Source organism: Chenopodium quinoa, unplaced genomic scaffold (assembly GCF_001683475.1).
Source record: "Chenopodium quinoa cultivar QQ74 unplaced genomic scaffold, ASM168347v1, whole genome shotgun sequence".
In the NCBI taxonomy this organism is placed as follows: Eukaryota; Viridiplantae; Streptophyta; class Magnoliopsida; order Caryophyllales; family Amaranthaceae; genus Chenopodium; species Chenopodium quinoa.
In genome coordinates this window covers 554585-567797 of record NW_018745063.1, presented here as the reverse complement: position 1 = coordinate 567797, position 13213 = coordinate 554585, and positions in this window count along the sequence as shown.

The window sequence follows — 13213 nt, the reverse complement described above, 5'->3', positions numbered from 1 at the left end:
ATTTTCATCAATTCAATCATTGTAATAGTTGGTTTCAAGTTTGTTTCTCAAGATTGGCACTTTGTATTCAACAATTTCAAGCCTCAATTAGTAACTTCCTTCTACTTTTCTCCATTTAATTTCTGATTTTATTTGTTGTTGCATGATATTTAAATCTTCTTAGTTCTTGATAATTTGTTATTGGATGATAGTTATTTCAATTGTTAATCATTTTTCCCCAATTATTGAAGAAGTTAGAACCCTAATACTTGTTTGCATGTTGATAAATATGAGTTGTGAGTAGTCTACTTGCTAGGGGTTGGGTGAAGCTCAACCTTTTGGGTTAATTATGCAAATGTGGGAGAAGCATTGATGCTTGTATTGCAATTAAATTGATTATATGAGATTGCTTGTTAGTTCTTCAATGATAGGATTAGCTACCCTTGATTTAGGAGCTTGATAGCATGATATGCTTATTTTGACATGGAAATGTGAATGAAGCATGGCATTACTTATTGCAATTTTATTATGTATCTTCTATTGCTAAACTAACGAGGAATCTAAGTTTAGTAGTGTGAGTTGTTTCCTAATTGCATGAGGTTGATCTTACATATAGTCCTTGCTATATCTAATCAATTTCACTCCCTGTTTGTCTATTTGCCTTGGTCGAGTGGATCTCATTCCCTAGTGTCCTCAATCCATTGATTTAGAACCATAGTTTGTTTGTCTTCTTGACGAACCCCAATTCACCATTGACTTCGAATTAGCGTAAGTGTTAAGATCTTTGGCAACCATATCCCGTTCCTTGTGGACTGAACTCTTACTTGTCATTATGCTTGGTTTGTAAGGTGTTTGTTAATAAATGTGTTTGATTGAGTGTGGAATGTGCGACCGTTCTAACGCCCATCATGTAGCTTGTGTATAAATCAATAAATTGATGTGACTTTTGTATTATGGCTTGTGTAGAACATATCAAAAATGATGATAATCCTTGCTCATTACATTACCATATACATTATTCTTGGTCATCTCATATTTGTTTTGAATTGTTCACAGATTAAAATTTCGAAAATTGCAAAGAAAAAACCTGCAACAAAACCAGATCCAGCCAAGGATATTGCTGCAACCTAGATTGGTGTGGTTATGTGATGAATAACCTGTGCAAATCAGTGGGGAGCTTCAAGAACAACAAAAACAAGGAATCAAGATCGGGATTCAGTGGATGTGTCCTGATTCTTCAACTTGTCTACTTTCATAATCTAGCATTCAGAGGGAATCCTGAACTTACAATACTGCCATTGATCCAAGATTGGTCAGATGAGAAAGTCAAAGAAAGAATTGCAAAAGAGGCAAAGGTATATTTTGGTCAAGGAGAACTTAAAAAAGATGACTATCCAGTTTGTAGAAAAAAAGGAAAACAAGCATTATTGGGAGATGTAATTGAGAATGCTTATAGAAATTTTACTAATAGAGAGAGAAGATTAGTGTCATTCAACCTACCAAAAGGTGTGATGACAGATATTGAAATACATGAAGCTGCAAAAGACATGAAATGTAGTTACTTTTATCTCATATTTGTTTACTTTTATTATATTGAATTGCTTTGCTTCTAGTAGTAATAATATATAGTAAATGATAAACATAAAGTAAATAATGTTGACTTAAAAGTAAACAAATTAACTTTAAAAGTAAATATTATTTGTGTTAAAAAATAATGTACTAATAAATTGTTATTATTTATTTTGAAGGAAATTAAAGAAGAACTGCATTTGTTGACTAGAGATTCACAACTCTTTGCAATGATACATGTTGAGCGTATAGCTACCTTAGGAGAGAAGATGAAAAAGCAACAAATGAATGTGTCTACATCTAATTCTCAATAGGTTTCTGAAACACAAAGGCTGATGGAAGATCCTAGAGTACAAAGGGCTTTGGATGAAATAGTCAGGCTTTATGATGATCTAATAAATGTATCTAGTGTGATTCTGTCAACATGGGAGGAGCAACATAAAGCTGAAACAGATCCTAAAACTATTGAAGAAGATGCAATTGATCCTAAAACTGTCCATTTGGATGTTGATGATGAAGATTTTGAAATAGATGATCTGGATGATGGAAAAAAAAAGAAGGATGACAAAAAAGAAGAGAATGAAAACAAAAGGCAGGAGGAGGAAGAACAGGATGAGGAGGAAGAAAAAGAGAAAAATAAGGAGGAGGAGGAGGAAGATGAGAAGGAGGAAGAAGAAAAAGAAGATGATGACAAAAATGAAAAGGAGAAGGAAGAAAATAAGGAAGACAAAGAACAAGAAAACCAAGAGGTGGAGCTGAATGAAGAGAAAGGAGAGAAAGATGGTGATAATTAGGGAGAGAAAGATGCTGAAAACTAGGGTGTTAATGTTGATATTATTAAGGTAGTACACTCAGTTACTGAGAGTATCCTAAATCAGCCAACACTTACAAATGAAGAAACACAAAAAACAATTGAAGGTAAGTTGTTAACTTTAGAATATATTTAATCAATCCATAGTCAATAGTGTATCATTATTTTGAAACTATATCTGCTATTTTATTACAGTTGTTGCTGAAAAACAACTTCAGGCAGAAACAACCACAATTGAGTTTAAGGGTATTCACATGGAGATAGTTTCAAAATTTCAAATCAATTTAGACTGTGGAGAGAAAGATGTTTACATTGATTTTGTTTCTAAGACAATGAAAGGAAACAAATCAAGAATGAATGAAATGCTAGAGCTTTATCAAGTAGTGGCTAATTACTGCTTTGTGAAGTACATCCCATTCAAACAGTAAGTAATATATTATTTAATCTCAAACATATTATATATACTTTAAATTATATTTAGTTTACTTTAAATAATATTTTATATACTATAAATATTTAATTTTGCACAGTGAAGAGACTGTGAAATTTGAAGGTCCTCTCATGATAACAAGAGATGACACAACATCCCTAGCTCCAACAACCCCTTCTCAAATGATAAAATCTAATATAGTTCAATGTTGGTCATTTCTAATGAATGATTCTCGATTGAAAGAAGATCCTTAATGCTTTTTCTTTGGCATTGATCACAGTGTAAGGGTTAAAAAAACTGTTAAGCTCAATCATAATTAAATATGTATGATCTCATAAAGTAATATGTTGTATGTTCTCATTAATTCACAGAGACCTCTAGAGCTGTCTCTCAAGTCAAAAGATGCTTCCCAGCCAACAGATAAAAAAACAGAGGTGAAGTCTCCTTCCGTACACTCACAAGAATTGAATCAAGCATGGTACGATTGGATGTGCCTATGTGATGCAAAAGAAAAAATTATGACAGCTCAGTTGGTATGTCTTATTATTCATGTTTATGAAACTACATTGTATGGAATTTTGATTTTTAATTTGTAGACTAATAACTATAATTTTAATGACAGATTTTTTATTCAATCTGTATGAGTAACCACTATAGTTTGATAATGGTTAACTTTTTGAATCAGACCATTCAATACTTGGATAACAGGGATTATGATGACAGGCACAAGCCTTTCTACAGAATTCTTGGATCTATTGTGCTAAGATTTTTTTGGTTTATAAAAGTAAATTATTAAAGTAAATAAGAGTACTATTAAAGTAAATGAAAATGTATTAAAAGTATAGATTATAATGACAGTTAAAAAATAAGATAAAATATAAAGTAAAAGATGTTCTGATTAAAGTAAATAATATTTTTATTAAAGTAAAAGAATATCTATTAAAAGTACACATTATATTACCTATAAAAATATAATATAAAATATAAAGTAAAAGATGTTCTGATTAAAGTAAATCATATGTTTATTAAAGTAATTTATACTATAAATTTGTTTTACTTATATATTGCTTTACAAATGTTAAGGGGGAGGAAATGTCAAACTTTCTGAAGAGAATTAATCATGAAAAAACTGATGAAATTATTGAATATGAGTTTGATGAAGTTAACTTCAAGTGGAAGACACCAAGATATACTCTTGATTGTGGTGTTTTTGCAATAATCCATATGCTGTGTTTTTCTGGAGAGACTTTTGATTCTGACCTTCATTTAGCAAATAGGAGAAAGGTGTATCGTGCAGAAATATGTGCTACTCTTGCTTTGACAGACATAAACACCAAAAGAAAACAGCTTGAGAGAAAAATTTCAAGGTTCAGGGTAGTTAGAAAACTAGAGAAGGAGAAATGGGTAGAAGATATGATTTGTGTTTCTGATTTCTTGAAGAAACACAAGGAAGTAATGGATAACATGAGTTTGCAATGTTACCAAGTGATTGACTACTTAGCAATCAATGATGGTGAAAACTTTCCAAACAAGAGGTATGTTTTAGACTTCCTAAAAAACAAATAATCATATTGCATTATATATAAAATTGTTTCGCATAAGTTTAACTTTAACTTTAATTATACATTACAGCGAAGTAGTTGGATGGTTTATAGATTCAATTGAAATAGTAAATCAAGATTGTAACGTTTTTTCTCAATGAATGGAAAGTTTCAAGTAATGTGATCACTGCTTGGTCAAACCACCTGAATAAAATTGAAATGGAAAATGACATGTCTAAAAATGACTTGGTCAGATACTTTTTTGGATTTGACTTCATGGTAAGTTTTTCCAATTAACTTTTATAATTTAAAATTTTGCATTAAATAAATATTAGAAATAATAATTGGTTTTTTTTTTTTAAGGATGCTTTAACAATGTGTTTGAATGCTCATGGAAAAGGGAGTAACAAGTCTGCAAAAACTATGGATTGATTGGAACACTTCACAATCATTGGACTTGGATGCAGCTCAATGTATAAGACATAATTAATATTAAAGTAGAACAATATATGTTTAAAGTAGTTAAAAACAGGTTTAGAGTAAATATGTGTAAAACAAATCTATATGCAGGTATTTATACCTCTACATTTAGAAGATCATTATTTTCTTGCTGTGATAAACTGATAAGTGGCATTTATGCCACTATTTAGATCCTCTAATCGCGGTATTTTTCTACGTTTGTCCCTTGTTTGTACCCCTTTTGCTCCGTTTCTCTCTTTATTATGTTTTTGTGCTTTTCCTTGTATTTTGTAGGCTTTTGGAGTTGATTTTGAGAGAATGAAGAACTTGGAGAATTGGAGTTCATTTGAAGAGCTACAAAGGAAGTTAAGGAGCAAGCAAGCAAGGCCATGCGGACAGCGCGGGTCGCGCTTTCAGAATGGCGCGGGCGCGCCAAACCCAGCGCGGGCGTGCCTAACATTGGGGTCGAAAATATTGGAGGCAGAATGTTGGCGCGATTTGGGCGCGGCTTAGGCGCGGGCGCTCCTAAGATAGGCGCGGGCGCCCCTAAGATAGGTGCGGGCGCTCAAGGGCCTGAACTCCAAAACTAACCTTTGTTCACTCTTTTAGCCATAACTTTTGATCTACAAATTGGATTGAGGTGATTCAAGTTGCATTAGAAACTAGACTTAAAGAGGTTTCCAACGCTAGGTTGCACGCCCCCAGAAGCTACTTAGAACAGAAGTTATGGCCGTTTGAAAATGAATGTTGCTGTCAGGCCAATCCCAGTGCGCGGCCGCGCAGGCCTCTATCGCGGGCGCGCACGAGCAGTTACGGGTCTTTTAAATGCTTCTTCCTCTCCTCTTTTTGGCCAAGTTTTGATGTTGGGTTTCTTTGGGGGTTTTCTCTCTCCTCTTTGAGGGGTTAAACCCTAACATCTCTCCATCAATCTTCACATAAATTAGGCTTAGATTTAGATTTAATCTTTGTTTTTATACTTTGTAATGTAGATTAAGAGTAATTTAGGGTATTTTAGAGAGATAAAGTGAAGAGCTTCAATGGTGGATTGAAGAAGATGAAGATGCAAAGTGACATTGTTTTGGATTCCTTTTCAATACTTCAATGAGCATTCTAAACTCTATCTCATTTATTGTTCTTTCTTAATTTCTTGCTTGATTAGAGTAGTTGTTTAGTTTAATTGCTTCTCTTTGTTCTTCTTGCTGGGTTTTGTGTTAGTTGTTCATGATTAGTGAGTAATTCCCTTTACTAAGGGATTGGTGATAGCATGTGGTGAATCTTGAATGTATTAGGCTAGACAAATGTTGGTTATATGTGATTAAATATACCTTGTAACCATGTTTTACTAATTACTCCATGTGAATGGCCAATCATGTGTTGTAATTGGGTGGATTGAACTAAGTTATGACGATAGTGTAACTTAGGGGTATCCATTCGGTGATCGATTCTATGCAAAAACCTTAACTTTCGCAGCTTATGACGATAGTATGAGCATGTGTTAAGTTGGGAAAGCCTTTGACCCCGATAGGTGGTTAGATGGTATTGTTGGTATTGCCTTATATGAGATATTTGGTTTGCATGTAAACTCATTTCCATTGCCTAACTTTATTGAAGATCATTGTCATGTTTGACCCTCTCCCTTGGTGTTAGTTTAACTTAATATTAATCTCATTTTTGTTTATTGTTCTATCCATCCTATCTCTTTGACCTAGCTTAATTGGTGGTGGTGTTGATAGTGTTTATGTCGTCTCCGTGGTTCGACCCTCTACTTACCACTAAACTTGTTTAGTGTAGGTGTAGGTTATAAATATTGTTTGGTTGAGGGTAGTTAGTCCGACGACCTAATTATCCTTCACCAAAATGGCGCCGTTGCCGGGGACGGCTTCCATTATTGTTGTATTACCTTATTAAGTCTAGGTCTTTGCGATTATTTTCTTTTCTTTTTGTTTATTTTTCGTTTAAAAAAAAAGAAAAAAAAAGGGAAATTCCAAAAATATTTGAGCTTTCTTATTTGGTTGCTATTTGTTTTGCCTCAATGAGTCATGGATCAAGTTGTCCAAAATGAAATGTCATGTCCTTCTTTTCCTCAATTTGAAAATGAGCCCTTTTGGGTATACTTTAATAGGTTTGAAGACTTCTCTAATTACCTTGGTTGTACTTTATGGGAGTCTTGTGAGATAATTTATTGGGGTTTGAATGAGTACACTAGGGGGGTGGTTGAAAACATATTTAATGGTGAATTTCGAGCCACATCTTCGGATGAGGCTTGGGATTTCTATTTGTGGTTTGCTCGGGATAGCAATGAGCAAGATAGTTATGATAATTGTCATGATTTTTCTAACTCTTGCATAAACTCTAATGATGATTCTTATGTTCCCCATGATGATCCCTTGATGAATGATGGTAACCCTTCCCTTTTGTATGCTAATTGTGATGAGATGAATCCCAATGTTGATAATGTTCATGATATTTTTCAATGTTCATCAATTATGTGCATGAATTCCAATGATGCTTCACACACCCCAAATTCTCAAATGCATAATTCTTCATCTTCCTTTCCTTTTTCATACACGATTCCTAATGAGTTCCCCTATGTGTCTAATGAGCCTTTTTGTGAGGGTAATTTAGTGGGGAGATCGAAGGAAGAAGAGTGTATGGAGATGCTTAAGGAGTTTATGAGAAAACAAGATGAAGAGAGGAATGAAAGGGAAGCTTGGATTAAAATGATGGAAAGTAAAATTTCCCAACTAGCCTCATCCCAAGAGGATGCCTTTCCTTCTTCTCCCTCCTCACATTTGAGTGAGCCTAAGGGTAATCAAGAGAGTGAGACAACTCATTTGGAATTTGAGAATGTGATTGAGGATGATGATTTTGAAAGTGATGGAGGGAGTATGGATGGTGAGATTTTTCATGACTTCGTGAATACCAACCCCTCCACCCAATTTGAGCCTCAAAACTCTTCGCAACCCATTGACGATACAAAATTGATGCAATTAAACATTGATTTGAGGTTGCTTAGAGAAAAGTTTGGTTTAGGTGATGATGAGATACCAATGTTCATTCATGGTGACTTGGGGAATGTTAAAAATGATGATCATGCTCTTGTTGAGAGTGAAATATCCCAATTGGTGATTGAGAATACATCGAAAATCTTTGAGGGTATTGAAGATGAGTTGGAAGAGAAAGCTTGTGATTCAATGCTAGGTGGTGTAATTGAGGTGGTGAGTGCGATCCCAATTCAAACCCCTTCAACTTACATCCCTTTTTCAAGGAAGTTTAACAATATTCCTTCTTTTCCCATCTCACTACCATATTTTCTTAAAAATAAACCAATTGAGGACCCCCTTGCCTCTCTATACCACCATGACCTTACTTTTGATTTCAATGATGAGCTTTCACCTTCCAAAATGCAACTAAATGAGTTTGTTCCCTCTTTTTCTTTTTCTTATTTTAATTTTTCTTTTGATTTTTCTTTTGATTCTTTTGATTTTTCTTTTCCCCCTCCCCTCAAGCATAGAGTTTCTTTCAACTTTGTGCTTGCTTGTCATATGAGCATCGTATATGCTCTATTTCTTGAAATGTTTTCCGATGCGTATGACAAGCTTTTGCGTTCTTTGTCCGGTTATTTACTAATAAGGTCAATCTTGGACCTTAAACAAGACTTTCTCGGGAAGTAACCCGTGTTTATATTGCTTTTACTTTTCTTTTATATCTTTTAATTTTGTTTTCCTCTTGTTTATCTTTGTATATAGGTACTTGATGTCTATTCTTTTGCGCATGACCTTGGACCGAGAACCATAAGAAGTAGCAAACCAAGGAATGCTTGTGATTGGAAGTTGAAGCATCAAAGAAGAGCAATTTAATGGAAATGATGAAAATGAGTTCATTTGCGGGTTTCACACCCACCTATCATTTGGTTCACTCTTTCCATTTTCTTTTTTTTTTTATTGCTTTACCTTCTTATTTGCATGTGGTTTGAAAGATACATGTTTGTGGTTTTGTTGTTTCCTTCTTCCCTTTCTTGGTCTCTTGATTGCTTGATTTACCCCCTCCATACATACCAAGGTTTATTTTTGACTTTGGTTATTCTATATTTGGATGGCCATGAGCGCCTTATTGATTTGACTTTTGGTATACATGGATTTGTTAATCATGCTCTCATCTTGCGCAACTGTATAAACATTCTCAAGTTGTTCTTGTCTTGTGAATATTTGCTTGTATGGAGTCTTTTCCTTTAAAAACAAGGCAAGTTTTCGTATGTGTTTTATTCATTCTTGTTTTGGACTTAATGTTTTGAGCTTGTGTCCTTGAAGGCTTTCCTTCCTAATTGGTAATGGTATGCACGGTTTGAGAGTGTTTTGGGTTGAGTTAAACATATTTTAATGCTAAGGTAGCGGTTTTAAGAACTTTGGGATACTTGTAGCCTTAATCCATGGTTGTGGTAAGACGGTGTCGCTCTCCATAGTGGATATGAACCCCTTAGGTCGGTAATTGCTATACAAATCCCGTGTGAGGTTTATTTGTTCTAGCCTTCATCAACTTTGTTGAGTGGCATATTTGGATCCTTGGTTATGCATTTTTCAATCCAGAGTTTGACTTCTATCTACCCGAGATCGTGACCGAACCCTTTAAGGGAGGAAATAGGCATTTTTCATTTTCTTATCCTTCTTTTTGTTTTGTTACAAAATTGGTTTTCTTTTAAATTTGCCCCTCTTGCTAACCCTTTGAGCCTATTTCCCTTTCTTGATTTTGAGCCACATTACAAACCGAATGACCTTTTGTTCCCCTAAACCTTTTGTTTATGTGAAGCATGTTGGTTTGAGAATTGTTTTGTGTTGATTTTGAACGCAAATGAGAAAGTTGTAGTTCTTTGGTCAAGCAAGTGAGTAAACTGTGATTCTATTCAGTGAAATAAGAGCAAATGCTTATGAAAAGCCGTTCTTACTCAAATAAGGTAAGGACCAAAAAAACAAAAAAAAAAAACCTTCATATCCCTCGTGTTTGAGCATTGAGGACAATGCTCCGTTCAAGTGTGGGGGAGTCCTGTTTCTTAGTCTTGTTAGTGTGTGTTTATTGAATAAGTGTGGGGGAATACCACCAAATTTTAAATTTTTTAAAATTTTTCCCACCTGGCATACCCTTACAACCAATAAAAGACCTTTAGACCCTATAGAGTTTAGTCTTTATCGATGGAGGAAGATAGTTTTCAAGCTTATAGAGAGAGAGTGCATAGCCAAGACGTCGGGATAACCTTCTCATCGTTTTCATTTCTTTATCTTTTTCCGGTTCCTTCGAGGAACCATGTGAAGCCCACCTAATGGTTGACTTGAAGCTAGTGGAGAGAACGCGGCTAGCTAGTTTGGGATGAAAGGTGATTTGTACGGCTCTTAGTTCTCTATGCTTAGCTTAGTCTACGTTTCTTTCAACCCTAAACATCTTGGAACGTGCATACCCTTATTTGTTTAGAAAGTTGTGCATTCATTGGTGCTTGTTTCGTTTCAAAAAGTCCACCAAGAACGTCTTGTTTTTGTGTTTATTTTATTTGTCTATGCATTGCCTTGTTTCTGTTGCTTTATGTGTAGAGTTATGGGTTAAACTCTTTGGAAACCCTTACGAGAGCACACTCGTCCTCATAGGCGACTTTGAGGTTTAAATGGCTTGTTGTTTACGCTAAAAACAACCGTGATTCATACGAAAGTGAGTTAGTGTATATTCTTTTTCACCCCTCTCCTTTTAGTGTTATTAGATCCTTTTTCTTTCTTTTTGTTTCTGCTTTTGTTCTTTCTTGAGGACAAGCAAGAGGCAAGTGTGGGGGAATTTGATAAGTGGCATTTATGCCACTATTTAGATCCTCTAATCGCGGTATTTTTCTACGTTTGTCCCTTGTTTGTACCCCTTTTGCTCCGTTTCTCTCTTTATTATGTTTTTGTGCTTTTCCTTGTATTTTGTAGGCTTTTGGAGTTGATTTTGAGAGAATGAAGAACTTGGAGAATTGGAGTTCATTTGAAGAGCTACAAAGGAAGTTAAGGAGCAAGCAAGCAAGGCCATGCGGACAGCGCGGGTCGCGCTTTCAGAATGGCGCGGGCGCGCCAAACCCAGCGCGGGCGTGCCTAACATTGGGGTCGAAAATATTGGAGGCAGAATGTTGGCGCGATTTGGGCGCGGCTTAGGCGCGGGCGCTCCTAAGATAGGCGCGGGCGCCCCTAAGATAGGTGCGGGCGCTCAAGGGCCTGAACTCCAAAACTAACCTTTGTTCACTCTTTTAGCCATAACTTTTGATCTACAAATTGGATTGAGGTGATTCAAGTTGCATTAGAAACTAGACTTAAAGAGGTTTCCAACGCTAGGTTGCACGCCCCCAGAAGCTACTTAGAACAGAAGTTATGGCCGTTTGAAAATGAATGTTGCTGTCAGGCCAATCCCAGTGCGCGGCCGCGCAGGCCTCTATCGCGGGCGCGCACGAGCAGTTACGGGTCTTTTAAATGCTTCTTCCTCTCCTCTTTTTGGCCAAGTTTTGATGTTGGGTTTCTTTGGGGGTTTTCTCTCTCCTCTTTGAGGGGTTAAACCCTAACATCTCTCCATCAATCTTCACATAAATTAGGCTTAGATTTAGATTTAATCTTTGTTTTTATACTTTGTAATGTAGATTAAGAGTAATTTAGGGTATTTTAGAGAGAGAAAGTGAAGAGCTTCAATGGTGGATTGAAGAAGATGAAGATGCAAAGTGACATTGTTTTGGATTCCTTTTCAATACTTCAATGAGCATTCTAAACTCTATCTCATTTATTGTTCTTTCTTAATTTCTTGCTTGATTAGAGTAGTTGTTTAGTTTAATTGCTTCTCTTTGTTCTTCTTGCTGGGTTTTGTGTTAGTTGTTCATGATTAGTGAGTAATTCCCTTTACTAAGGGATTGGTGATAGCATGTGGTGAATCTTGAATGTATTAGGCTAGACAAATGTTGGTTATATGTGATTAAATATACCTTGTAACCATGTTTTACTAATTACTCCATGTGAATGGCCAATCATGTGTTGTACTTGGGTGGATTGAACTAAGTTATGACGATAGTGTAACTTAGGGGTATCCATTAGGTGATCGATTCTATGCAAAAACCTTAACTTTCAAAGCTTATGACGATAGTATGAGCATGTGTTAAGTTGGGAAAGCCTTTGACCCCGATAGGTGGTTAGATGGTATTGTTGGTATTGCCTTATATGAGATATTTGGTTTGCATGTAAACTCATTTCCATTGCCTAACTTTATTGAAGATCATTGTCATGTTTGACCCTCTCCCTTGGTGTTAGTTTAACTTAATATTAATCTCATTTTTGTTTATTGTTCTATCCATCCTATCTCTTTGACCTAGCTTAATTGGTGGTGGTGTTGATAGTGTTTATGTCGTCTCCGTGGTTCGACCCTCTACTTACCACTAAACTTGTTTAGTGTAGGTGTAGGTTATAAATATTGTTTGGTTGAGGGTAGTTAGTCCGACGACCTAATTATCCTTCACCATAAACTTCAAATATGAAACAATTGATCATCTGGACAACACTTTGTACGAGATAAATGAAGAATATGAGCCTGTACAGAGTTTTATCTTAGAAACGGTAAAGAATCAATAGACTAAAAAATTATCTTTAAATTCATTTTTCAATATCTTTTCTTATACTAATATTCATTGCATTGCAGGTGATACAAGTACATAAGTTGTTTAAAAAAAGGAAGCATCCACATGCAAATGATATGTTGTCCTACAAGCTGAGAATAATTGAACTTCCATTCCAAAAAGAAAGATAATTTCTCAGTAAGTTATCTACTGCTGCATATGAAGGTTTATGATAGTGCAAATGGCATAGGATTAGGAACAATAACAAAGGTAAGTTACCATACTTATTTTTTAAGTCGTTACACTCTAAAACTAATCTATACTTAGAGTATAATCACCATCATATAAGAATAGTGCTTGACCTACTTCTCAATGAAAGAAATCAAATGAAACAGAAACAGAAACAAATGTCGAGGATTAGGAAGAAAAGAAAGAATCTGAATAATTGTAAATGATATCAGTAGACTTGATATATCATAGATATTAAAGTACTTGAACTTGTGTAGTATTAATGCAAAACTTTTGTTAAGTAGTGGTTGAAGATAAGTTACTGGTGCAGCTTCAAGTTCTGCAACTTCTAGTTCTGCTACTGTAGTTTCTTCTTCTGCGGTTGCAGCTTCAAACAGTGCTGCTAATGCTACAGTAGCTAATGCTATGTCTCTGTAGTTTTATGTGTTGTTTTGTGATGGATGAAAATAGCTTTTGGGTTAGTGCAGGTTTAGGGAAATGAATTTCAGGGACTGTTGTATAGCAATTTGGTAGTTCTAGTATAATATTAGGCCTTATTTTGGTTAGCATCAATTATAAATGTAAAAATTATA